At 42.6% G+C, this 25,838-nt stretch overlaps 1 protein-coding gene across 2 annotated transcripts in view; it reads right to left on the bottom strand.

Annotated features, from left to right (window-relative positions):
• LOC124621855 (tropomyosin-1) overlaps window positions 1-13,266 on the bottom strand; it is a 104,336-nt gene extending 91,070 nt beyond the window's left edge. For both annotated transcript variants that reach the window (XR_006980577.1, XM_047147309.1), the window contains exon 1: window positions 13,118-13,266. The gene's annotated coding sequence lies outside the window, so the exon portion shown is untranslated. The remainder of the gene's footprint in view (window positions 1-13,117) is intronic.
• Window positions 13,267-25,838: the final 12,572 nt, after the last annotated feature.

Here is a 25,838-nt window from a genome sequence, read left to right as displayed (position 1 = left end):
GAATCCCAAGAGTTTTGTCACCTCAGTGTGAAGTATAGCCGTTACGATAAGCACCCAATCATCATGGTTATTTACTGAATGTTGGACTAGAGATCTTTTATATTACTTTTGAATGCATTACGGGAACAGCAGTGATCAATGTCTTATAAATAATTACTATTAAAAGATCAAGACTGTTTTTAATAGTAATCTTTTTTATGTTTTGTACTTACTGATATCATAGTATTCAATACAGCCATCAGGCCCTGCATTCAGACGCTGGTACTCATAATTAGGTAGCTAGCGCGGCTGAGAAGCGTAAACCATCCATTTTCGTTTGCCTGAGAAGCCGTCTCCGGCGCTCTTTGCTTAAACTCAGTCCGTCTCTTTGCGCACTCGAAATCCGGGCGGTCTTACGATGAAAGGCGATGAAAGACGCCGACGCGAGGCGCAGAGAAAGCAGCTTGCCTTAATCATCGCCGCCTCAGCCCGGATGAGGACTCGGTGTTAAATACTCGCAAAGACTCAAGGCGCCAGTCCTTCGCAGAGACGGCGGCAAAGGCTAAACTGTTCATTCCCATTCCTACAGGCGTTCGCGGCTTGAGATAATATTATTAAGGAAGTTTACAACCGCAAAACTGCTTATACTATTAGCTAATTTTTCTTCTTGAACTACGTCTTTAAAACTCCTTTCTATTATATTTCGTTGCGTGCTGTTACTCTAGCAGAGGCAGAACAAATGTCAGTTTTTACTCGTGAGAGTAAACAGTCAATAGAAAATCAAATGGCTCTGAGCACTATGGGACTTAACTTCTGAGGTTATCAGCCCCTAGAACTGAGAACTACTTAAACCTAACTAACCTAAGGACATCACACACATCCATGCCCGAGGCAGGATTCGAACCTGCGACCGTAAAGGTCGCGCAGTTCCAGACTGTAGCGCCTAGAACCGCTCGGCCACAACGGCCGGCCAGTCAATAGAATTCGTGTGGCTAGTAATCTGATCTTTTTGTAGAATATGCTATTCCTGGCATTGGTGTAAGAGGTTGGTAACAATTGACATGATTTAACGCATTGAAAACATGCCGTGCTTCACTGTATACTATTACTGAACGATTTCTTCACGTCTACAGTTTTCTTACCCTGAGTGTTGCATAATTTTCGGCACAATTAACCCACTGAAAGAGAAACTCTCTCTCCGTCAGATACCGATAGACGTCACAGGACGCGGACCGGAGGGTCATGTGGTGAGCACACAGCTGTCTCAGCCGTTGTCAGTTTTTGTGATGCAAGCCATTACTTCTCAGTCAAGTAACTGAGTGCACCCAGCTTGCCAACAGCGCTCAGCAGACCCGGAGAGTCACCCACCCAAGTGCTAGCCAAGCCCCACAACACTTTACTTCAGTGATCTGACGAGAACCGGTGTTACCACTCGTGCAAGCCCGTTGGCGCTGAAAGAGAAACGATTCCTCGATATTTATGTATGTTAGCGATAATATGAAGCGAATATTTCAGCACTAATCAGTACCTCCAAGTGAAAATGCATCGACATTAATTTTCCAAACGCACACGAGTATAAGTTTTACACTCCCTGCTCCTGGCCAGTTTTTGCCTCTCGAACTTTCTGTTCATAACGTAAATGGAGGACTGCATTTTTCTTAGCGGTTTAAACTTGCTTTTTGGAAACGCAACTGCGTTTTCTAGGCTTTGTCTTCCTCTACAGATTTTTATGTAATACCCTTCCTACCATTAGAAAATTATTCCTTGATAGAGTTTCCTGACAGACTAAAACTGTTTGCCGGATCGGGTCTTGAACCTGGGACCTTTGCCATTCGCTGACAAATGCTCTACTTACTGAATTACCCAAGCACGACTAACAACCTGTTCTTACAGCTTTACGAGATGGAGTTCCGGCGGAAGTAAATCTGGCCGAAGGAGTTGTTAGTCGCCCTTGGATAGCTCAGTGGGTAGAGCATTAGTCCGCGAATGGCAAGGTCCCGGGTTCGAATGCCAGTCCGGCACACAGTTTTTGTCTGCTAGAAAGGTCCATATCAGCGCACACTCTGCTGCTGAGTGAAAATTTTCATTCTTATTCCTTGATGGCTCAGAATGTGTTCTATCAACCTGTTATTTGAGTCAAATTGTGATAAAAAGCTTTCTCCTCCCAAATTCGTTTCCTCACCTCTTTATTACTTATTTTACCAGCACGTCTAACGTTCAACATTTTTGTAACACTACATTTCAAAAGCTTCTTTTATTTTCCTATCCATATTGTTTATAGTCCAAATTTCGATCGAAATTTTACCGTTGCATTATTCCGTGACTGTTGTCACTCCGAAATAAAATATTTTTTTTATAATCGTGCCTACATTTGCTATGTTCCTAAATTATTTATGTTGGCTTGTTTATAGACACCATATAAATTTCATTAACTCCTCAGCGTTTATCATACAATCTAGTGATATTACAAGAAAGTTTTCATTTGCTTACTTCTCAATATCTCCGTTTACACGGACCTTCTCGCTACATAAGGCACGAAATATTCGACATAATTCTATATTTCCAAGTAACTGAGGTTGCTGGTATAGAATGAACACGTTATGGTGTATTTTATATTGCTTATCAGAAAGTAAATGGAAACCGCTCACAAGTACTGCAAAACTGTTTATAGAGATAAAATTATGCTGTTGCAATAGCTTGTATCGTCACTTACTAGTAATTACCTACTATTACTGCATGCAGTAAGTTTTCCGATTTTAATTCCGGCGCTTGCGAGTTACGTGGTCTCTTTCTAATCTATTATATCCGCCTTTTAGTAACAGGCTAATTGCACTGCACGTCGAAACCTGTAAGTATACTTTTAGGCTGTCTGTTATAAAATACAATATTTTTGTGTGTGAGTAAGCCAAAATTGTACTTGTTGTATCTAGGGTCAGTTTCTTTGTAGAGTATGCTTGCAAATGGACTTAAGGCCAAAATTAGCTAATCGTGCAAGATATAACAAAGTGAATACTGTTGTTAAAGGGAGTAGGACGTCATATGGGCCGACTTGGAGCAGGAGAGGCACCACAGGACATTTTAATTTCCAATGTCTACACTTTTACAAATAAATTCATAAAACTTTAACAGAATGACCAAGAGAGATTTAGGGTTCATACCCATAGTAGTGAAAGCTCAAAAACGTAACAAAACACATTTTTTTACATGTGAAATTTCATCATTTTTCACTTACTACTGGCTGCATTTGTTGCTATAGGTACACTTTTCTTCCTAAGTAAGAGAGATTCTCCGATGACTTTTGCAGAGCATGCAAACCATAGCTACAGGTGTATGAAACTCTAGAAGTTATTTAATTTATGAAAAAATGAATGAACTGTTACATTTTAAACTTCATGTTTAGAAAAAAATTCAAGTTTTATAGTTAATTATCTCAATTTTTTCCACAGTTTTTTAATAGATTTGGAAAGTTCTAGAGTTTCATACACTTGTAACTACTGTTTGTACGCTATGAAAAATTCATCGAAGAATCTCTCTTACTTAGGAAGAAAAGTGTACCTATAGCAACAAATGCAACCAGTAATAAGTGAAAAAATGATGAAATTTCACAGGTAAAAAAAGTTATTTTGCTACGTTTTTGAACTTCCACTGCAATCAGTGTGAGTTCTCAATCCTTCCTGGTCATGGTGACAAAGTTTTATGAATTTATTTGTAAAAGTATAGACCGTAGAAATTGAAATGTCCTGTGGTGATTCTCCTGCTCCAAGTCAGCCCGTTTGGCGTCCTACCCCCCTTAAGGTAGGCTGGTTTTCTCTATGTGTGTTGAGTCATTTACATACTTTCAATTATCAGCGATCTTTAACAGCCGAATGGGCTAGTGCCCATTTGGCCTACTATGGTAATTTCTGGTCAGTCTTTTATTGAATTATCATCTCTTACAATGGATCTAGGGACACTTATCTACCGCCATATTTCTGGTCCTAAGGGCCCTGCGTATTCCAGATGCCTTGACGTTGGTTTTAAACGATCGATCTTTTCTAGCAGTCTCCTGGTCCTCTTTCTTATTTGTCTTTCGTATTTGTTTTTCTTATTGTTCACGAACTGTTGTCATATTAAGTTCAATGTGCACATCTACTGTGCGTTCCCAGCATGGTACCTTGAGAATAATCCGGAAGGAACAGTTTTCAATTGTTTGTAGCATTCTTATATTAGTATAGCTGGTCGTTCCTCATGTGGTACATTCTTACGACATTGTTTGTAGTATTGTCGTTTTGTGCAGTATGAAATTTGTGTGTACTCATTTCTGAACTTGCAAGAAACGGGTAAAGTTTATGAATTAGCCTTATTACCGTGTCTCTTTTGTTATTAACATTATCTTTGTATATTTACTATCGAGTATTATTCCGAGATATTGTACATGGTGTGCCCAATTAATGTTCATGTTATTACTTTATAATGTCTCTCTTACATTCGGTCTTTTTATTGTAAATAGGATGGATTAAGTTCCTTCATGTTAAATCTTATTCAATGTAAATCAGTGGTATGATATTTACTTGGAAACTGATGTGTCCCTGTGTGTACGAAGAAAAATTCTGCGTCTGAGAATTTAACAGAGTTGCGCTTAAAGCGGTAAGGGCACCGCAGCACGACACCCGGTACTAGTGGGCAGGGAGTGTTCACCGGGTTGCGAGCACGCAGGCGCAGCGCGGCTAGCGGGGCTATATGGCGCTGTCTCCCCTGCGGCAAGCTCTGCAATCGAGGCCGCCGAAGAGGTCAGCCGTCCCCAGAGTCCCCAACAGAATCTGGGTCACCGGGGCCTCGTCTGCAGGGACTGCTGGCCGGGGAACTGGGGGGACCGTGACGCACTTCTACCAGATCTGCTTCGTGTACTCCTTCCCGAGGGTATTCTTGAGCAAATGTTTGAATCGAAGCGAAACAAAACTACCTAGAAATTCTAGATTGGAGCATTTTACGAATTTTCGTAGCCGTGTGAAGACTGGGGAATGGACAAATGGGGTAGGGAAGTGACTACCGTGAGGGCTAGTTAAAAAAAAAAATAAAAAAAGTTTAACTGCTTGACAGTAATTAGTATCATTAACGAAAACTCAATTACGAAATGGATTCGCAAATCGTGAATACGTATTGACGTCAGCTGTACATTTTATTGATGACACGTGAAAATTTTTGCCCGATCGTGACTCGAAACTGGATTCCCTGCTTATCGTAAGCGGTCGCCTTAACCATTTTAAATATCCGTGCACGCCCGCCGGACCGACCCAAATTTCGGTGTGTCATATTTTCCCTAACCTCTATGCTCGCACTTTGGGATCCCACAGGCGGAGAGAAATTTTTTTTAATACCGCCATTCTAGCCTGTCAATATGGTTTTTTTTTATATTTACAACAGCTGTGAATCGCCAAAACACTGTCTGTTCCTTCAGACAAGCGTGCTGTAATATACAGGCACTGTATAAACACAGACATTGTGAAAACCACTAGAAAACTTAACAGGGATTTGAGGGAAAATTCTTGTCCGAATTTTCATAGCCAAACGAATGGTGGGATATGGACAAATGAAGTATCAAACTGACCAGCATGAGGTCTACTTTTTAAAAAGGAAAAAAAGAGTTTAATTGTTTGAAATTAGTCACGGTAATTAAGAAGAACCATATCAGTGGTTTGAGAAGAAACTGAAATATTTTACGGCTAACAATGTAAATGAAGTGTCAAAAAGTTAGTCTCTCCAAGGCCTAGTGTTTCACGCATAGTAAGTTACATCTGTTTGATACTAAACTGTCGAAAGCGCTTCCTTCGAATCAAACAATATATTCAGGTCATTTCGAGAACAGAAGACGCTTTGAGGTAAATGGAGTGTCAAAAGGTTTATCTCTTCGAAATGTAACTGCTTTATGCATAAAACGTTGCATTGGTGTAGTATTTACCTTTCAAAAAGGCTTCCTTCGAAAGAAGTACTAAATTCACGTCACTTCGAGAAGTTGCTAGGAGAATTTTTGGAAAAGGAACGGTCAAATGTTGTGTGAAATGATTTGTCTAAAAGTGAGAAATAAAATAGATAATAGGAAAAATTGACGCTCTTTTTTATGGTGCTGGAAGGCATGTACAGCAAATGAGGTGCCGACTGAGAATCTAAAGTTCAGTTTTTAACATCTGCTGTACATGTTAACAAGCATCATTGAAACGCACGTCAAATGTTTCTGTAGTTATGTTATTTCTTTCTTACCCATACCCTGTCACATGAGTAAGTTCCTACAGCGTGAAATCGATCCGGGATCGAGTCCCAGTTTTAATCTGACAGCAAGTTTCAAAAGGGCGCACATTCCCTTGCAGAATAAAAATTCATTGTGATCATTTTATTTCAGTGAATTTATTTAAACCGACACTGCTTATTTTTTATGTGGGAAGAGGTTAAAGTAGGAAAATAAATTTCTAGAGAGGCCTTCAGAATAACTAATGGGCTGAATCAAGCCTCCCACACCCTTTAAGATCTATGAGCAGAAAACTCTGATTCTGTGGTGTAGGAAGCTCATGGGCGTGGGGATTTCGGTAGGGAATCAATGTATGTACACGCTTTTCTATACTGAGGACCGCGTCATTGCTGCAACCTCCTGGAAGGAGACGAAGAGGAAGACCACGGAAAGTGTGGCTAATTGATATCCAAGAAGCGATGGAGAGAAGAGGAATTGAAGAGGATGAGGACGAATGGCGAGATCGAGGCATTTAGCCACAGAGATGCGGGATGCAGCGACAGTTGTAGGATCCCCGTAACAAGGATGGAAGGAATGGAAGCGTTTACAATCTGATATACAAATGCCCTTCATGTCTAGTATGGCAAGATGCAACTATACAAGAAAGTTGCACATGAAACAGCATGCATATGCTTAAGAAGTTGTTGGAAGAGTACGGATAGTGAGTTTCGAAAATTTATTTTGAGAAGACGGGATATCTTATTCAAGTGTATAAAGAGTTTAAGCACCTGTCACGTGTTGGTAGATGTGACAGAGATATCCGACAACGGATCACGCAGGGAAGGGCTGCTATCCAGAAATTAAACCATGCACTTTGGTCTTGAAAGACGAGTTTAAAGGCTGAAATTCATTAATATAAATCCATCGTGGAACCAATGACAACCTAGAAATTGATCAGCTGAGAAGAGCCTTCAGAGTTTCCGACATTAAACACATAAGAAATGAGGAAACAAGAGAAAGGGCACAGACGCACTATATAGTATTACGAAAAAGTAGAAAAAAGGTAGCTAGGATGTTTTGGGCAAGTCAAAAGAATGGATGATGATGAATGGAGAAATCAAGGCATTTGGCGACAGAGATGCGAGATGCAACGATAGCTGTAGGATCCCTGTAACAAGGAAGGAAGGAAGGGCAGCGGTTTCAGTTTTATACACCGATGACCTTCAGATCCAGTGCTGCAAGAAGCAACTACCCAAGAAAGTTGCACAAGAAACATGATAAAATAATTACCGTGCTACACTACTGGCCGTTAAAATTGCTACACCATGAAGATGACGTGCTACACACGCGAAATTTAACCGACAGCAAGAAGATGCTGTGATATGCAAATTATTAGCTTTTCAGAGCATTCACACAAGGTTGCCACCGGTGGCGACACTTACAACGTGATACACAAACAGCAGTTGACCGGCGCTGCCTGGTGAAACTTTGTTGTGATGCCTCGTGTAAGGAGGAGAAATGCGTACCACCATGTTTCCGACTTTGATAAAGGTCGGATTGTAGCCTATCGCGATTGCGGTTTATCGTATCGCGACACTGCTGCTCGCGTGGGTCGAGATCCAATTACTGTTAGCAGAATATGGAATCGGTGGGTTCAGGTGGGTAATACGGAATGCCGTGCTGGATCCCAACGGCCTCGTATCATTAGCAGTCGAGATGATAGGCATCTTATCCGCATAGCTGTAACGGATCGTGCAGCCACGTCTCGACCCCTGAGTCAACAGATGGGGACGTTTGCAAGACAAAAACCATCTGCACGAACAGTTCGTCGACGTTTGCAGCAGCATGGACTATCAGCTCGAAGACCATGGCTGCGGTTACCCTTGACGCTGCAGCACAGACAGGAGCGCCTGCGATGGTGTACTCAACGACGAACCTGGGTGCACGAATGGCAAAACGTCATTTTTTCGGATGAATCCAGGTTCTGTTTACAGCATCATGATGGTCGTATCCGTGTTTGGCGACATCGCGGTGAACGCACATTGGAAGCGTGTATTCGTCATCATGCTACTAGCGTATCACCCGGCGTGATGGTATGGGGCGCCATTGGTTACACGTCTCGGTCACCTCTTGTTCGCATTGACGGCACTTTGAACATTTCAGATGTGTTACGACCCGTGGCTCTACCCTTCATTCGATCACTGCGAAACCCTACATTTCAGCAGGATCATGCACGACAGCATGTTGCACCTCCTGTACGGGCCTTTTTGGATGCAGAAAATGTTCGACTCTCGCCCTGGCCAGCACATTCTCTACATCTCTCACCAATTGAAAACGTCTGGTCAATGGTAGCCGAGTAACTGTCTCGTCATAATACGCCAGCCACTACTCTTCATGAACTGTGGTATCGTGTTGAAGCCGCATGGGCAGCTGTACCTGTACACGCCACCCAAGTTCTGTTTGACTCAATGCCCAGGCGTATCAGGGCCGTTATTACGGCCAGAGGCGGTTGTTCCGGGTACTGATTTCTCAGGATGTATGCACCCAAATTGCGTGAAAATGTAATCAAATGGCAGTTCTAGTATAATATATTTGCCCAATGAATACTCGTTTATCATCTGCATTTCTTCTTGATGTAGCAATTTTAATGGCCAGTAGTGTAATTCTCTATAATGAACTTTTTACGTGTAACCAACACTGCCTGAGGTGTTTTATTCGAAAGTGAAAGCAATACAGTTTGTATCATAGTCCCCGTCTAACTACTCCCCTTACCTCTTTTTCCCCCTCCCCTCCCCCCTCCCCGCAGCCACCCACCCCACGCAGTTTAGTGCAATGTACTGTTAGTGATCACCTACTGTTAGCTACGCTGCGTACACGTATTAGAGTCTAAACACGATGGAATAACAACTTGAGCGTTTCGCTCCGCCGCAATGTGTTTGACGGTTTCTGCCCGCCAGAAGCCGTACGCGGACCTGCAGCCACGCCCGGTATGAAGCGCGGCTATTATGAAGGCGGACGCGGGAGAGCGGCTATCTTTAGCGCCTCTGCGAGCCCGGCCGTCCCAGACACCCGATAGCGCCAGCACCGCGGCTCTGACCACGACCACGTCCTCCATGCCACCGTGGTGGCCAAAGTGCGAACAGCTGACCAAAGAGGCTCTCTCATTAGACTGCATGATGCGCATACGGAAAATACTAGGAAAGATTAGGATGCATCAAATTTCCCTCACACCTTTCGCGAACGGAACAGAAAAGGAACGGACGAATAGTGTGACGATAAATCTTGCACCTCCTCTATATAGTAGCTTTTGGTGCAGATAGTATGTTTTTAAAAAAAAAATAATTTATTGGCTTTCGGGGCGTGTCCATACAGCCATGTCATTAGTGGAATGTCAGTTACGACAATGCGAATGTCAGGACAACACGATACCCAGTCCCCAGCGGAGAAAATCTCCGACCAGACCAGGAACCAAACACTGGCCCTTTCGGTTAGCAATCCTCCGGACTAATCGCACAGCTACAGAGATGGACTGGATATTATGTTTCGGTAGATAAATATAGGCTGTTGGAAAGGCAATGATTTGAATAAGGTCCCATGTCCTGGTGACATGCGTCCGTCGTGCTACAGGAACAAACATGTAAACACCAAGCGTGAATACTGCAAGTTCGTTGTTTACTTTAACGCTGGGTGTTATTATCTCATCAGTATGTTACGAAAGTTATATTTACTAGTGTTACAGATAACTGTTATCGCCCCTTAGAGCAGCTGACACAGCGCACTAGAAGATAATTTTAACTTGTTTCTTCACGTATCTCAGAAACTGTACGTCTCTGAACACTGTTTTCCTTATACCGGGCCCGCCATGGTGGCCGAGCGGTTCTAGGCACTACAGTCTGGAACCGCGCGACCGCTACGGTCGCAGGTTCGAGTCCTGCCTCGGGCATGGATGTGTGTGATGTCCTTAGGTTAGTTAGGTTTAAGTAGTTCTAAGTTCTAGGAGACTGATGACCTCAGAAGTTAAGTCCCATTTGAACCTTACACTGGAAGTGCTTAACCAGCAAGGTATGCAAGAGCGCTACTTCTGCAAGGTATGCAGGGGAACTACTCCAGTAAGATATGCAAGAGGGCTCGTCTAGCAAGGTATGCCTTACGCTATTCTAACAAGATGTGCGAGCGTGGTAGCCTTGCAAGGTATGTGGGAGGACTAGTCCAGCAAGGTCTGCAAGAATACTAGTCTAGCAAAGTATGCAGGATGGATAATCTAGCAAGATATACAAGAGTGATAGTCTTACAACGTACGCAGGAGAAACATTCTAGCAAGTATGCAAGAGTTTAGCAAAATATGCAGGAGAACTGTTCTAGAACCGTATGCAAGAGTACTAATCAATAAAGTATGTGGGTGTGCAAGTCCAACAAGGTATATGTGAGTACTGTTTCACATAGGGAGCCAGGAATGCTAGTCAGCTGGGCATTTAGATGTCCTAATCCGGCAAGGTGGAATGAACTCCAAGTCAGTAATGCTAACTCCAGCAAGGTATACAGTAGACCAGTGAAACGAAGGAGAGGCACTGGTAAACTGAAGCAGTGGAGGTCGTATGTGAGCCGTATAGGCTAGCTTAGGGGGTAAGAGCATGGCAACGCTTCAGGTTCGAACATCCGTCCAGTAGGCAGCTTTACTCTGTCTGGAAGTTGCAAAACAGCGCAGACTCCGCCGCATAGTAAATGTTTATTGTGATTTTATCCACGTAGGGTGCTCTATACGCTATAGGAATATTCAAGGCAGAATTTCAAATACTGTGAATACGTAGATACAGTTATCGCTGAGATATCAGATAACATTCTCGTCGTTTCTATGAGTTCAATCTCTGTCAGGGCATACAGCGTCTGAGTGCGGGAGATCACAAATTTTCAACGTACGTTTCATCATTTCTGTAATCTTTATTGTCTTAATATCGGTATGATAATCAAATTGTATGGGATAGTGTTTGTAGACCAACTGTACTTTTATGATTTCTTTGATCTTATATTTTTATTTACTACTGTACAATTCGGACATTTATGCCCTTTATCTTTCCTGTTTAGACAAGCAGTGAAGACATGTCAAACGTGATCCACAATATCATCACAGTGTGTGTTACATACAGTCAAATTTAACTTGTTACTGATCATCAATTTCATGTGCACAGTTTCATGGCGACGCTATTGCATCCTAATTTTCAGATATTGGGTGTAATGCTTTTTAACGATTGGATAAACGCCGCGTTTGCCACATCTTTGCCTCCTTGAGCTGGTGTTTAGTCTTTTAGAAACTGTACTTTTCTTCCTGTGTTCTTCGTTAATAGGCAATGTACGTCACTGCCCCACATTACTTATCTTGCCGACTGGTAGCGGTGTGGATATGAAGTAGCGAACTAAATATATTTTTTCATTCGTACATAAGAGGCTGCAGATTTCTAGATACTTTTATGATCAAATTATTATCAGTTATACCCTTTAGGGCATTTATATTAAATGATTGTAATGTTAGTGGTACAACGGAAACTATGTTGATATTATCGTAGACATCATGAAACGCTCACCGCTTAACAATAGTACTATGCACATGAAGGATGACAGGTTATGATCTTCTCGTGGCTCTTCATCCTTTATCACTTGTCTTGGACATAACAAAATCTAATTTTTGTTTGTAAAACAACTTAGCTGATGGGTAACAAATTTAAGATGCCCTTTCTTGCGTCAAAATTCGTCGCAAGGAATACAAAGTTGTAGCACTAGAGTTGTAGATTATATTGCTTCTAACAGCATAGTGTGCTATGGCTATTTTACAGCATGACACTGGTGTTACTGGTACAAGTGATATAAGAAATGCTCTTGAGGTACTGTGCAGCGGTGGTAACACGGTTCCCGTCAGATCCCAAGTCAAGAGCTATCGGGCTTGGCTAGTACTTCGATCGGCCACCGTCGAGATCTGTTTGGAGGCCCTAGTGAGGCCAATCGAGGAGCTACTTGATTGAGAAGTAGCAGATCCGGTCACGAAAGCTGATAACGGCCGGGAGAGCCGACCAGCTGCCACTCCGTATCCGCATCCAGTGACGCTTATCGTCTGAGGATGACACGGCGGTCGGTCGGTACCGTTGGGACCTGCGAGGCCTATTCGGACGGAGAGAGCTCTTGAGGTACAGCTAATCATCCGCTAATCCTCGTTGCAGGCACTTTAACGTACCACTTCCGATGGTGTTTGTATTCGACCTTAATGCTAGAGCCTATCTAGCACTCCGAAGTTGCACACCCACTGATTCTCGCCTTCGTCTTCCGAATTCCACTCGCACTAAGAGACATCACTTTACTCCATTATATTATAATCTTCGGCTGCACTTTGTCCATAAAATTTAGGTTACATCAGCTGGATTTCGTGGTTAAATGGCTTCGTCCCTATCTAGTTCAGGCACGATTTGGCATTACCACATATCTTGTTTTCACATTATGCCACTTTGCAGGTGATAAATCATCAAACTTCCGCTCATTCTGGTGCCCGAAGGATTGCTTTCGTGGTACTTACTTCAAACTGGGGAATCAGATGACTAGTAACTAAACGGCGAACCAAAACAACTTAACTTCTATCAGTGGACTTGCCATCGGTCAGCTTCACATAAATCATGACCAGACGTCTATGTTATTGTCTCAAGTTAGTTTGCTCTTCCGTCAGGCACGTTGTCACAAGGAGATAGGAGTTGTGTATGTTAGTCTGGCGCTGGGCCGCACAGCTGCGTGGTTTGTTGTTACTCCTCTGCGATGGAACACGTTATCCTCAACGTGCAGAGCGAGGCTGGACATTTTGCGCAGAACTCGTCGCCGCGGGGAGGAAGTCGGTTAGCGGTGGCTGTTAGGAGCGAGGTCTTCTGGTTAGGCGGCGGCACGAAGACACCTGTTACTCACCAGAGCAGCGGCGGTGCCGGGGCGGACGAACAAGCGAGTGGCGGCCGACGCAGCGTCTTGGGGCGCACTGCTCAACACCGGAGAAGGCCCGGGCGGACCCGGCAGGCCGCTCCAAAAATGGGCGCGCCGCCCTCAAAAGAGGGGCGGGGAGGGGGAGGGGCGGCTCGGCCGGCGCCGACGCGACTCCGACGTCGACGGGCGACGCCGATTTGGAAGAGGCTTTAATTTCGCGGCGCCTCCCCCACTCCAGAGCCGTGGCGGCCCCACTTCTCTCCTCCACGAAACCAAAATGTCTCCACCCCCTCTCCCTCGATCTTCTCCCATCATCCCCACCTCAGCCTCAGACGCCCACGCACCTGCCATTCCCACACGTTGGTCGCCTGCGTAAGGTGTAACTTATAAACACACTCCTACGCACCACTGACTTCACTTTCCAACCCTACCAGAGAGGACAGTACCAGACAAACAGTACCTCACCAGCAATTTTGTAAGGGCTCGGAGTGCTTCACTTCAAGGGCCATATGGCTTCTGGTATCTAAGTCTCCTGTAATTTGATAATGTTTTCTTTTCTCACTGTCTCTTGGTCTTGACAGATCGATTACATTTTTCTGCGAGCCTCAGTCTTCTGACCTTTGATGTGGCCAGGCATGATTTCCAGTTCTGAGCCAATTTCTTCTCCTCACAGTACCACTTACACCCCATGTCTTCAATTATTTGCTGTGTATGTTGCAATCTGTCTTCCCCGTCCGCTCCGATAGCTGAGTGGTCAGTGTGACGAATTGCTGTCCTACGGGCCCGGGTGCGATGCCCGGCTGGGTCGGGGATTCGCGAAGGTCGCCCAATGTGGCGTCGAATATAATAAGACCTGCACCAAGGCGGCCGGACCTGCCCCTCAAGGGGCCTCCCGGTTAATGACGCATAGGCTCTTTTCCATTTTTTCTGTCTTCCCCAACAATTTTGCATTACAAAAGAAGTTATTCCTTGATGTCTTAACAGATCTACCGACCTGTCCCTTCTTCTCGTTCCCCACACATTTTCTTCCTCGCCAGTTCTGCAAAGAAACTCCCGATTTCTTACGAATTCTTTTAACTTTCACTACGCTTATATAAAAACCACAAATCTCTTATTCGTTCAATTTTCGTTTCTGGTTTTCCCACAGTCCATCGTACACATCCTTACAGTGCTATATTACAGACATAATGGCTCAAATACTTATTTCTCAAACTGACACCTGAGTTTGATACTATTCCCCTTCGCTGGGGAATTCTTCCTTTTCCTGTGCTAGTGCGCTTCTTATGTCCCATTACTTCGTCAATCATGTGATATTTTGTTTCCATTTCAGCAGAATTCCATCGGCTCGTCTTCTACATTCTCCCCAGTTATGATGTCAATTTTGTTGCTAAACTCATTTGAGTTACTACTCAATATTTTCCACTGTTCACTGTTTATTAAATTCAACAGATGCTGCAAATCTTCCTCACTTCCACAGAGGATAACGACGTTATTTACTTTTTCGCTGATTCCTCACTTCCACAAAGGATAACGACGTTATTTACTTTTTCATTGATATACTCTCACCTTTAACTTCAATCTCAGTTTCCAGTCATTCAATTATTTGTTTCATTCTGTCTTCGAAATAAAGGAAATAAAGGGACACTTTTCTGATCGCCATACTTCTGATAGTTTTGATGTGGCCCATCACGTAATACTCTTCTGTGCTAACCCCTTCACCTCAGAGTAGCACTAGCGCCCTAGTCCTCAATTATTTGATGCTTGTATTCTACATCTACATCTACATCCATACTCCGCAAGCCACCTGACGGTGTGTGGCGGAGGGTACCTTGAGTACCTCTATCGGTTCTCCCTTCTATTCCAGTCCCGTATTGTTCGTGGAAAGAAGGATCGTCGATATGCTTCTGTGTGGGCTCTAATCTCTCTGATTTTATCTTCATGGTCTCTTCGCGAGATATACGTAGGAGGGAGCAATATACTGATTGACTCTTCGGTGAAGGTATACTCTCGAAACCTCAACAAAAGCCCGTACCGAGCTACTGAGCATCTCTCCTGCAGAGTCTTCCACTGGAGTTTATCTATCATCTCCGTAACACTTTCGCGATTACTAAATCATCATGTAACGAAGCGCGCTGCTCTCCGTTGGATCTTCTCTATCTCTTCTATCAACCCTATCTGGTACGAATCCCACACTGCTGAACAGTATTCAAGCAGTGGGCGAACAAGCGTACTGTAACCTACTTCCTTTGTTTTCGGATTGCATTTCCTTAGGATTCTTCCAATGAATCTCAGTCTGGCATCTGCTTTACCGACGATCAACTTCATATGATCATTCCATTTTAAATCACTCCTAATGCGTACTCCCAGATAATTTATGGAATTAACTGCTTCCAGTTGCTGACCTGCTATTTTGTAGCTAAATGATAAGGGATCTATCTTTCTATGTATTCGCAGCACATTACACTTGTCTACATTGAGATTCAATTGCCATTCCCTGCACCATGCGTCAATTCGTTGCAGATCCTCCTGCATTTCAGTACAATTTCCCACTGTTACAACCTCTCGATACACCACAGCATCATCTGCAAAAAGCCTCAGTGAACTTCCGATGTCATCCGCAAGTTCATTTATGTATATTGTGAATAGCAACGGTCCTACGACACTCCCCTGCGGCACACCTGAAATCACTCTTGCTTCGGAAGACTTCTCTCCATTGAGAATAACATGCTGCGTTCTGTTATCTAGGAACTCTTCAATGCAATCACACAATTAGTCTGATAGTCCATATGCTCTTACTTTGTTCATTAAACGACTGTGGGGAACTGTATCGAACGCCTTGCGGAAGTCAAGAAACACGGCATCTACCTGTGAACCCGTGTCTGTGGCCCTCTGAGTCTCTTGGACGAATAGCGCGAGCTGGGTTTCCCACGGCCATCTTTTTCGAAATCCAGGCTGAATCCTACAGAGTAGATTTCTAGTCTCCAGAAAAGTCATTATACTCAAACATAATACGTGTTCCAAAATTCTACAACTGATCGACGTTAGAGATATAGGTCTATAGTTCTGCACATATGTTCGACGTCTCTTCTTCAAAACGGGGATGACCTGTGCCTTTTTCCAATCCTTTGGAACGCTACGCTCTTCTAGAGACCTACGGAACACAGCTGCAAGAAGGGGGGCAAGTTCCTTCGCGTACTCTGTGTAAAACCGAACTGGTATCCCATCAGGTCCAGCGGCCTTTCCTCTTTTGAGCGATTTTAATTGTTTCTCTATCCCTCTGTCGTCTATTTCGATATCTACCATTTTGTCATCTGTACGACAATCTAGAGAAGGAACTACAGTGCAGTCTTCCTCTGTGAAACATCTGTCTTCCCACACAGTACAGCCATCCTCTGTGAAACATCTGTCTTCCCACACAGTGCAGTCTTCCTCTGTGAAACATCTGTCTTCCCACACAGTGCAGCCTTCCTCTGTGAAACATCTGTCTTCCCACACAGTGCAGCCTTCCTCTGTGAAACATCTGTCTTCCCACACAGTGCAGCCTTCCTCTGTGAAACATCTGTCTTCCCACACAGTCCAGCCTTCCTCTGTGAAACATCTGTCTTCCCACACAGTGCAGCCTTCCTCTGTGAAACATCTGTCTTCCCACACAGTGCAGTCTTCCTCTGTGAAACATCTGTCTTCCCACACAGTTCCCTCTAGTACCCTGGAGGTTATTCTCTGATGTTTTAATACATGTCCTAGCAGCCTGTCCCATTCTTCTTATCAGTGTTTTCCAGATGTTCATTTCTTCCGCGATTCTGCGGAGAACCTCCTCATTCGTTATCAGTCCACCTGATTTTCAACATTATTCTACAGCGCCGCGTCTCTAACGCTTGGATTCTCAACTGTTCCGGTTTTCCTACTGTCCATGACTCACTACCATACAGTGCAGAGCTCCAAACTTACATCCTCAGAAATTTCTCTCTCAACTTAAGGAATATGTTCGGTACCAGAAAACTTCTCTTGGCCCAGAGTGCCTTCTTTGCTTCTAGTAATCTGCTTTTTAAATCCTCCTTGCTTCGTCCATCATAGGTTATTTTTCTTCCGAGGTAGAAGAACTGCTTAAATTTCTCTACTTCGTGACTACCTACTTTGGTATTAAGTTTCTCGCCGTTCTCATTTCTGATATGTCTCATTACCTTTTCTTTTTCTGCTACATTCTCAATCCACATACTGTACTTATTAAAATGTTCATGTCATTCAACAGATCCCGTAATACTCCTTCACTTTCAGAGAGGACAGGATTGTCATCATCGAATCTTATCATTGATGTCCTTTCACTCGAAGTTTTAATCCTACTTCTGAACTTCTGTTTTACTTCCATCATTGATTCTTCGAATTATAGATTGAACGGTCGGGACTAAGGAGTGCATTCCTTACATCCTTTTCAATCCGAGCACTTCGTTCTTAGGTCTCCAATTTTATTGTTCCGTCTTGCTTCTTGTACATGCTGTACATAACCCGTCTTTCCCTGTACCTTACTCCTCTTTTACTCAGAATTTCGAACATCGTGCAACGGTTTTACATTGTCAAACGCTTTTTCTAGGCCGGCATATCCTACGATCGTGTCTTGATTTTTCTTCATTCTTGCTTCTGTTATCATGCGCAAGATGAGATCTGCCTATCTGGTGCCTTTACCTTTCCTAAAGACAAACTGATCGTCGTATAACAGATCTTCAGTTTTCTTTCCCATTCTACTGTATCTTATTCTTATCATCAGCTTGGATGCATGTGCTGTGCGATAGTTTTCGCTGTCCTCTGCTCTTGTTATCTTTGAATGTGTGTGGATTATACGTTTTCGCACGTAGGATGGTACGTCGGCAGTCTCATAGGTTGTACACACCAACTTGAATAGTCGTTTGGCTGCCATTTCCCCTAATGATCTTAGAAATTCCGATGGAAGATTACATATCCCTTTCACCTTGTTTGTTCTCAAGTCTTCCAGAGGTTTTTTAAATCTGACTCTAATACTGGATCCCCTTTGTCTTCCGTATCGGCTCTAATTTGTCCTTCTGTCAAGTCATCAGCCAAGTCTTCCGTCTTATAAAGACCTTCATCGCACGCTTTCCAGCATTCACTCTTTCTCTGCCTCTAACAGTGAATTTCCATTGCACTCTTAATGTTACCGCCCCTGCGTTTAATTCCACTAAAGGCTGTTTTGACTTTTGTACACGGGAATTAGCCCTTCTGACGATCGTTTCTTTTTTGATCTCTTCACATTTTTCTGCGCCCATTTCACCTTGGTTGGTCTGCACTTCCTGTTTATTCCATTCCTAAGGAATTTATATCGCTGTATTCCTGTCTCTCCCTGAACATTTTCGTACTTCCTTCTTAAGTCGATCAATCGAAGTATTTCTTCCGTTACCGAAGTTTCCTTCGGAGCTACCTTCCTTGTACCTATGTTCGACTGTCCAACATCTGTGGTCGCCCTTTTCAGAGATGTACACTCCTCTTCAACTGAATTGCCTACTGTGGTATCCCCTATCGCAGTATCGAGCCCTTAGTGAATTTCAAGCAAACTTCTATAAAACCCACAGCTAATAGGTGTCAGTTCTCTTCTTTTCTCTTCTTTTCTCCACAGTCGATGGTTCATTTCCGTACAATGCTCTATTTCAGACATAAACTCTCAGAGATATATTTCTCAAATTGAAACCTACTTTTGGTACCAGTAAACTTCTCTTGGCAAGGAATGCTCTCTTTGCCATTGCTAGTCTGCTTTTTTAGTTCGTGGTTCGTCCGTCATGGGTTACGGTGCTGCTTAGGTAGCAGCCTACTATATGGTCATCAGCTATGATCTCACTATTGTCACTAACCTCATTTATACTACTATTCAGTATTTTTGCCTTTCTCTGCTCTGCTCTCAACCCGTAGTATGAACTCGGTTCATTGGATTAACAGGTCCTGAAACTCTTTCTCACTTCCGCAGAGAACAGCAATGTTATCGTATCTCAGCCTGATGTTATATCCAACTCCCCAACCATTCCTTTGCTTCCTTGGTTGTGTCTTCGAAATAAAGGATCTTTCATGGTGAATAATTTGACAGCAATGAGATCTATTTTATTTTAGCGTCTTGTTCTTGGGCATCAGTCTTATGACTGGGTCGATGCCACTCGCCACAATATGCTTATTTGTACTGCTACATTTCTTGCCGGTAGGTTCAACCAGTGCGCAAGTATTACGGAAATTCTTTGTGAACTCAAATGGGAATCCCTAGAGGGAAGACGACGTACTTTTCGCGAGGCACTATTGAGGGAATTTAGAGATCCGGAATTTGAGAATCACTGCGAAATGATTCTACTGCCGGCAACTAACTTTTCTTATAAGGACCACGGAGATAAGAAAAATTAGGGATCGTACTGAGGTTTATATATAGTCCTTTTTTTCTCTCGATCTATTTGCGCGTGGAAAAGCAAAGGAAATGACCAGTAGTGTAACGAGGCATCATCCACCAACACTGGTTTGCGGGGTATGTATGTAGATGTAGACGTAGAATAACCATCTTAGAGTAGCACTTATACCAAACACCATCGATTATTTGTTGAATCAACCCCTATCTCTCTCTTCCTCCACAGTTTTTACTCTCTACGGCGCCACTTAGACACACGGGATTTATTCTCTCATGTCTTAACATATGTCCTATCATCCTGTCCTTTCTGCTAATTAGCGCTTGTTGCATATTCCCTTCCCCAACGATTCTGCAAAGAATCTTCACACCTTTTATGATACTGCTCTACTTCATTTTAGCATCCGCCTGTAAAAGCGCATATCAAACGCTCGGATTCTCTTCCATCCTGTTTCCCAAAAGTCAGTTGCAAGCAATGCTATGTTCCACACGCCTAGTCTCACTAATTTCCTCGAAAAACTGAGGCCTCTGTCTTAAGTCTGAGGGTATTTCACCTGTCATATACATATTTCAGGTGCAACAGTTTTTCCTTAGCTGGCTGTCCCAAAAATAATTTTGAGGAAATGTCGTCTATTCCAGAGGCCTTGTTTCGACATAGGTCTTTCAGTGCTCTCTCAAATTTGTCTCACAGTATATTATCTCCCATCCGGTTTTATCTACTTCTTCTCAGATTCGTTTCCCCAAGTAAAACCCTTATACAGGGTGATTCAGCGGCCCCTACCGATGTCGTCATATGTAACCCGCATTGTTATATCTGCCCTTCAAAAACCACGCCCAAGATTTCCATATTCTCTCGCTCAATACGCGCAAACTATTACTCCTACAAGAAAAATGAACAGGATCTTTTTGTAAGAAATTTAATGTAGTTAAATTTTGGACTGGGATACGTTTCCGCTGGATGTCATATTTTTATGGTCATCAGTCTTCTTCTGACTGGTTTGATTTTGATGCCGCCCGCCATGAATTCCTCTCCTGTGCCAACCTCTTCATCTCAGAGAAGCACTTGCAACCTATGTACTCAATCAATTATTTGCTGGATGTTTTACAACCTCTGTCTTCCTCTACCGTTTTTGCTGTTAAGTCATGACTTAACAGATGTCCTATCTTCCTGCCCCTTCTCCTTTTCAGTGTTTTCCACATATTCCTTTCCTCTCCGATTCTGCGCAGAACCTCCCCATTCCTTACCTTATCAGGCCACCTAATTTTCAACACTCGCCTGTTGCATCACATCTCAAATGCTTCTTTTCTTTTCCGGTTTTCCCACAGTCCATGTTTCACTACCATACAATTCTGCATTCTAGACGTACATTCTCAGAAGTTTCTTTCTCAAATTAAGGCCGATATTTGATATTAGTAGACTTCTCTTGACCATGATGCCCTTTTGCGATTGCTAGTCTGCTTTTGATGTCCGCCTTCACCCGTCCGTCATTGGTTATTTTACTGCCTACGTAGCAGAATTCCTTAACTTCACCTACGTCTTGACCATCAATCCTGATGTTAAGTTTCTCGCTGTTCTCATTTCTACTACTTCTCACTACCTTCGTCTTTCTTCGATTTACTCTCAGTCCATATTCTGTACTCATTAGGCTATTCATTCCGTTCAGCAGATCATGTAATTCTTCTTCACTTTCATTCAGAGTAGCAATGTCATCAGCGAATCGTATCATTGATATCTTTTCACCTTGAATTTCAGTTCCACTACAGAACCTTTCTCTTATTTCCATCACTGCTTCTTCGATGTAGAGATTGAACAGTAGGAGCGAAAGACAACATCCCCGTCTTACACCCTTTTAATACGAGTACTTCGTTCTTGGTCAACCACTCTTATTATTTCCTCTTGGCTCTTGTACATATTGTATGTTACCCGTCTCTCCCTGTAGTATTCCCCCACTTTTCTCAGAATTTCGAACATCTTGCACCATTTTATATTGTCGAACGCTTTTTGTAGGTCAACAAATCCAATAAAAGTGCCTTGATTTTTCTTTAGTCTTGCTTCCATTATTAACCGCAATGTCAAAATGGCCCCTCTCGTGCGTTTACCTTTCTTAAAGCCAAACTGATCGTCATCTAACTCATCTCAAATTTTCTTTTCCATTCTTCTGTATATTATTCTTGTAAGCAACTTGGATGCATGAGCTGTTAAGCTGATTGTGCAGCAATTCTCGCACTTATCAGCTCCTGACGTCTTCGGAATTGTGTGGCTGATGCTTTTCCTAAAGTCAGATGGTATATCGCCAGACTCATATATTCTACACACCAACGTGAATAGTCGTTTTGTTGCCACTTCCCCCAATGATTTTAGAAATTCTGATGGAATGTTATCCATCCCTTCTGCCTTATTTGACCGTAAGTCCTCCAAAGCGCTTTTAAATTCCGATTCTAATACTGGATCCCCTATCTCCTCTAAATCGACTCCTGTTTCTTCTTCTATCACATCAGACAAATCTTCACCCTCATAGAGGCTTTCAGTGTATTCTTTCCACCTATCCGCTCTCTCGTCTGCATTTAACAGTGGAATTTCCTTGGCACTCTTAATGTTATCTCCCTTGCTTTTAATGTTACCGAAGGTTGTTTTGACTTTCCTGTATGCTGAGTCTGTCCTTCCGACAATCATTTCTTTTTCAATGTCTTCACATTTTTACTGCAGCCGTTTCAACTTAGCTTCCTGCACTTCCTATTTATTTCGTTCCTCAGCGACTTCTACCTCTCTATTCCTGAGTTTCCTGGGACATTTTTGTACTTCCTCCTTTCATCGATCAGCTGAAGTATTTCTTCTGTTACCCACGGTTTCTTCGCAGTTACCTTCTTTGTACCTATGTTTTCCTTCACAACTTCTGTGATGGCCCCTTGATGTCCATTCCTCTACAATTGTACTGCCTACTGTGCTATTCCTTATCGCTGTATCTATAGCCTTAGAGAAGTTCAAAAAGTACCGTATCCCACTTCTTTGCGTATTGGTTCTTCCTGACTAATGTCTTAAACTTCAACCTACTCTTCATCGCTACAATATTGCTATCTGAGTCTATGTCTACCCCTGGATACCCCTTAGAGTCCAGTATCTGATTTCGGAATATCTGTCTGACCATAATGTAATCTAACTCAAGTCTCCCAATATCACCCGGCCTTTACCTAGTATACCACCTCCCCTTGTGATTCTTGAATAGAATATTCGCTATTACTAGCTGAAACTTGTTACAGAACTCAATTAGTCTTTCTACTCTCTCATTCCTTGTCCCAAGCCCATATTCTCCAGTAACCTTTTCTTCTACTCCTATCCCTACAACTGCATTCCAGTCTCCCATGACTATTAGATTTTCAAATCATTTGACATACTGTACTATCCTTTCAATATCCTCATACACTTTCTCTGTCTCATCATCTTCAGCTTGTGACGTCGGCATGTATACCTGAACTATCGTTGTCGGTGTTGGTTTGCTGTCGATTCTGATAAGAACAACCCTATCACTGAACTGTTCACAGTAACACACTCTCTGCCCTACCTTCCTATTCATAACGAATCCTACTCCCGTCATACCATTTTCTGCGAGGTCACCGGTCTCATCGGATTACGGAAGGACGGGGAAGGAAGTCGGCCGTGCCCTTTTGCAGGAACCATCCCGGCATTTGCCTGGAATCATTTTCTGCTGCTTTTGATATTACCCTATACTCATCTGACCAGAAATCCTTGACTTCTTTCCACTTCACTTCACTGACCCCTAATATATCAAGATTCAGCCTCTGCATCTCCCTTTTCAGATTTTCTAGTTTCCCTATCGCGTTCAAGCTTCTGATATTCCACGCCCCGACTCGTAGAACGTTATTCTTCCGTTGATTATTCAATCTTTTTCTCATGGTAACCTCCCCCTTGGCAGTCCCGTCCAGGAGAATCGAATGGGGGACTATTCCGGAATCTTTTGCCAATGGAGAGATCATCATGACACTTTTCTATGACAGGCCACATGTCCTGTGGATATACGTTACGTGTCTTTAATGCAGTCGTTTCCAGTGCCTTCTGCATCCTTCTTATGCTGGAAGTCTTCGGCCGCCAATGCTGATTATTAATCAAAATTTAAGCAACGGTGGGATTCGAACCCGGGACAGAAGACGTTTTGATTATAAATCAAGGATGCTACCCCTACATCTCGGGTGCAACGAGTTATTCACGGAAAAAGTACAAAAGTGACCTTCAAACGCACCCCATTCCCAGACTCAGCCCCAACGGTCAGGATTTCTAGAACGTTGTTCATGGCACTCCTTGCTACCACTGTATAAATATTTGCTACTGCACGAATTATTTCCCATACTCGACCTTTTTTGGTTTTGATTGACTGGCCTTATTACGCCTTCGGCTTAATCGAACTCTTACGAAGAGTAAAACTGACTTTTGTGTAAATTTTACCTAACAATTTTGTCAATTTCAACAGCATAGAATAACCAATTACGTTATTGTATCCGTCAGATCTCACTCCGACGATATTGTAGTGGCAAGGGTTCAGTTTGGATCGAATTGTCAACATAATTAGTTTTAGCGTCACGTTTACAATACTCATTTATCGTTCATTATCCTTGTGGGTACATTTAAATTAATAATGATAACAATGTAGCTGACTATACCAGTGGCGTAGTAGCCCATAACTAGAGACCAAATAAGGTCGATAATCGGGAATAGGTTGGGTAGTCAGATATTTTTGTGCGGTCATAGGAGGGAGTGCTACAACAATATACTAGAAATCCAGACATGTGAGGGAGAGTGTCGAGCTTTGTTTGAAGGTCACTTTTGTTTGTTTTTCTCGAATAACACCAAAACTAATGTCTCCAGCGAAAACGAGTCCAGTACAAAATCTTACATTAAATTTCCTCGAAAAACTTCCCATTCATTTTTTCTGTAGAACATAGTTTAAACATAGGGACCGAGACAATATTAACAACTCATGCATGGTTTTTGAGGGCCAGATATGACATTGTGGGCTGCATAAAAGAACGTCGGTAGGTGCAGCTGAATCACCTTGTACAGAGTTGTAAGACTGCCGTAGGCTACCGTAGACCATCGTAAGTAAGTGTAATGGTTCTGAAAACTATGAGACTTAACTTCTGAGGTCATCAGTCCCCTAGAACTTAGTACTACTTAAACCTAACTAACCTAAGGACATCACACACATCCATGCCCGAGGCAGGATGCAAACCTGCAACCTTAGCGGTCGCGCGGTTCCATACTGTAGCGCCCAGAACCGCTCGGCCACTCCGGCCGGCGTAAGTAAGTGTAGGCTATGGTAATTTTCCTTGTAGTCTTGGTCAGTTGAGATCGTAACTGCATTGTCTGTACATTAGGAGTGTAGCGTACCTATGAGGCGTGTCTGCTTTTGATCACTTTGTTTACATATGCGATCAGTGTCTTACTAGATTCTCCTCAAAACCAAAAGTGGTAAACCCTCTAGAAACAGTGAAGATTTATGAAGGGCAGATAACCTACGAAACATTTTTGTTCTACGAAAATAACTTTATGTCTTTTACTTAAAAATAAAAAAGTATAATAGCAAAATTGAAACTGTCAATGTTTAATTCATGTTTTATTCGAAAATTGATGATTAGTAACGTGAAACACAGGCATGTGGTAGTAAAAATAAAAAACAAACATATTTATCCTGTGGCACTAGAAAACGCAGATTCCTCAAAAACAAGGTAAAATTTAAAAAACGAAAAACTCAATATATATATATATATATATATATATATATATATATATATATATATATATATATATATATATACTTCATTGAGCCTATATAAAACATATTTCTATTATTCATAAATAATTTTCGCGCTTATCATTAATAAAGGAAACCTTTACCTTTGATCTTTTCTTTGATGAACGTTCTATTGAGTACAAAATGACAACAACATCTGTATGGCTTTTTTTGCATTTGTGTATATAAACTGTCCTTGCATCAAAAGCAATTGCTTTTGAGAGTGCAGAAGTTACGTGATCAATAAATTTTCAATACTTAAAAAACGTAATTTACATCCTGCAGTGATAAAAAATAAACAGTAGACTAACTCTGGACGGTGTGCGGGTCTAATTATGTGCAAAAAAAGAAAAAAAAAACAAGGAAATGTCATCGAGTCCCATTTTCTCTCTGACACATTCATTTATGTTTCTCCCCCTATGAACGCTACCAGTACTACCGGTAATCCTACCAGTTACTTCGTCCCTTATGTACTGCACCAAAACTAACGAAATGTAGTTTTGGTAGGGCGCAACTCTAA

The sequence above is a fragment of the Schistocerca americana genome, chromosome 7 (assembly GCF_021461395.2).
Source record: "Schistocerca americana isolate TAMUIC-IGC-003095 chromosome 7, iqSchAmer2.1, whole genome shotgun sequence".
Lineage (NCBI taxonomy): Eukaryota > Metazoa > Arthropoda > Insecta > Orthoptera > Acrididae > Schistocerca > Schistocerca americana.
The sequence above is the reverse complement of the archived record's forward strand: the minus strand, read 5'-3'. Positions and strand labels throughout refer to the sequence as shown.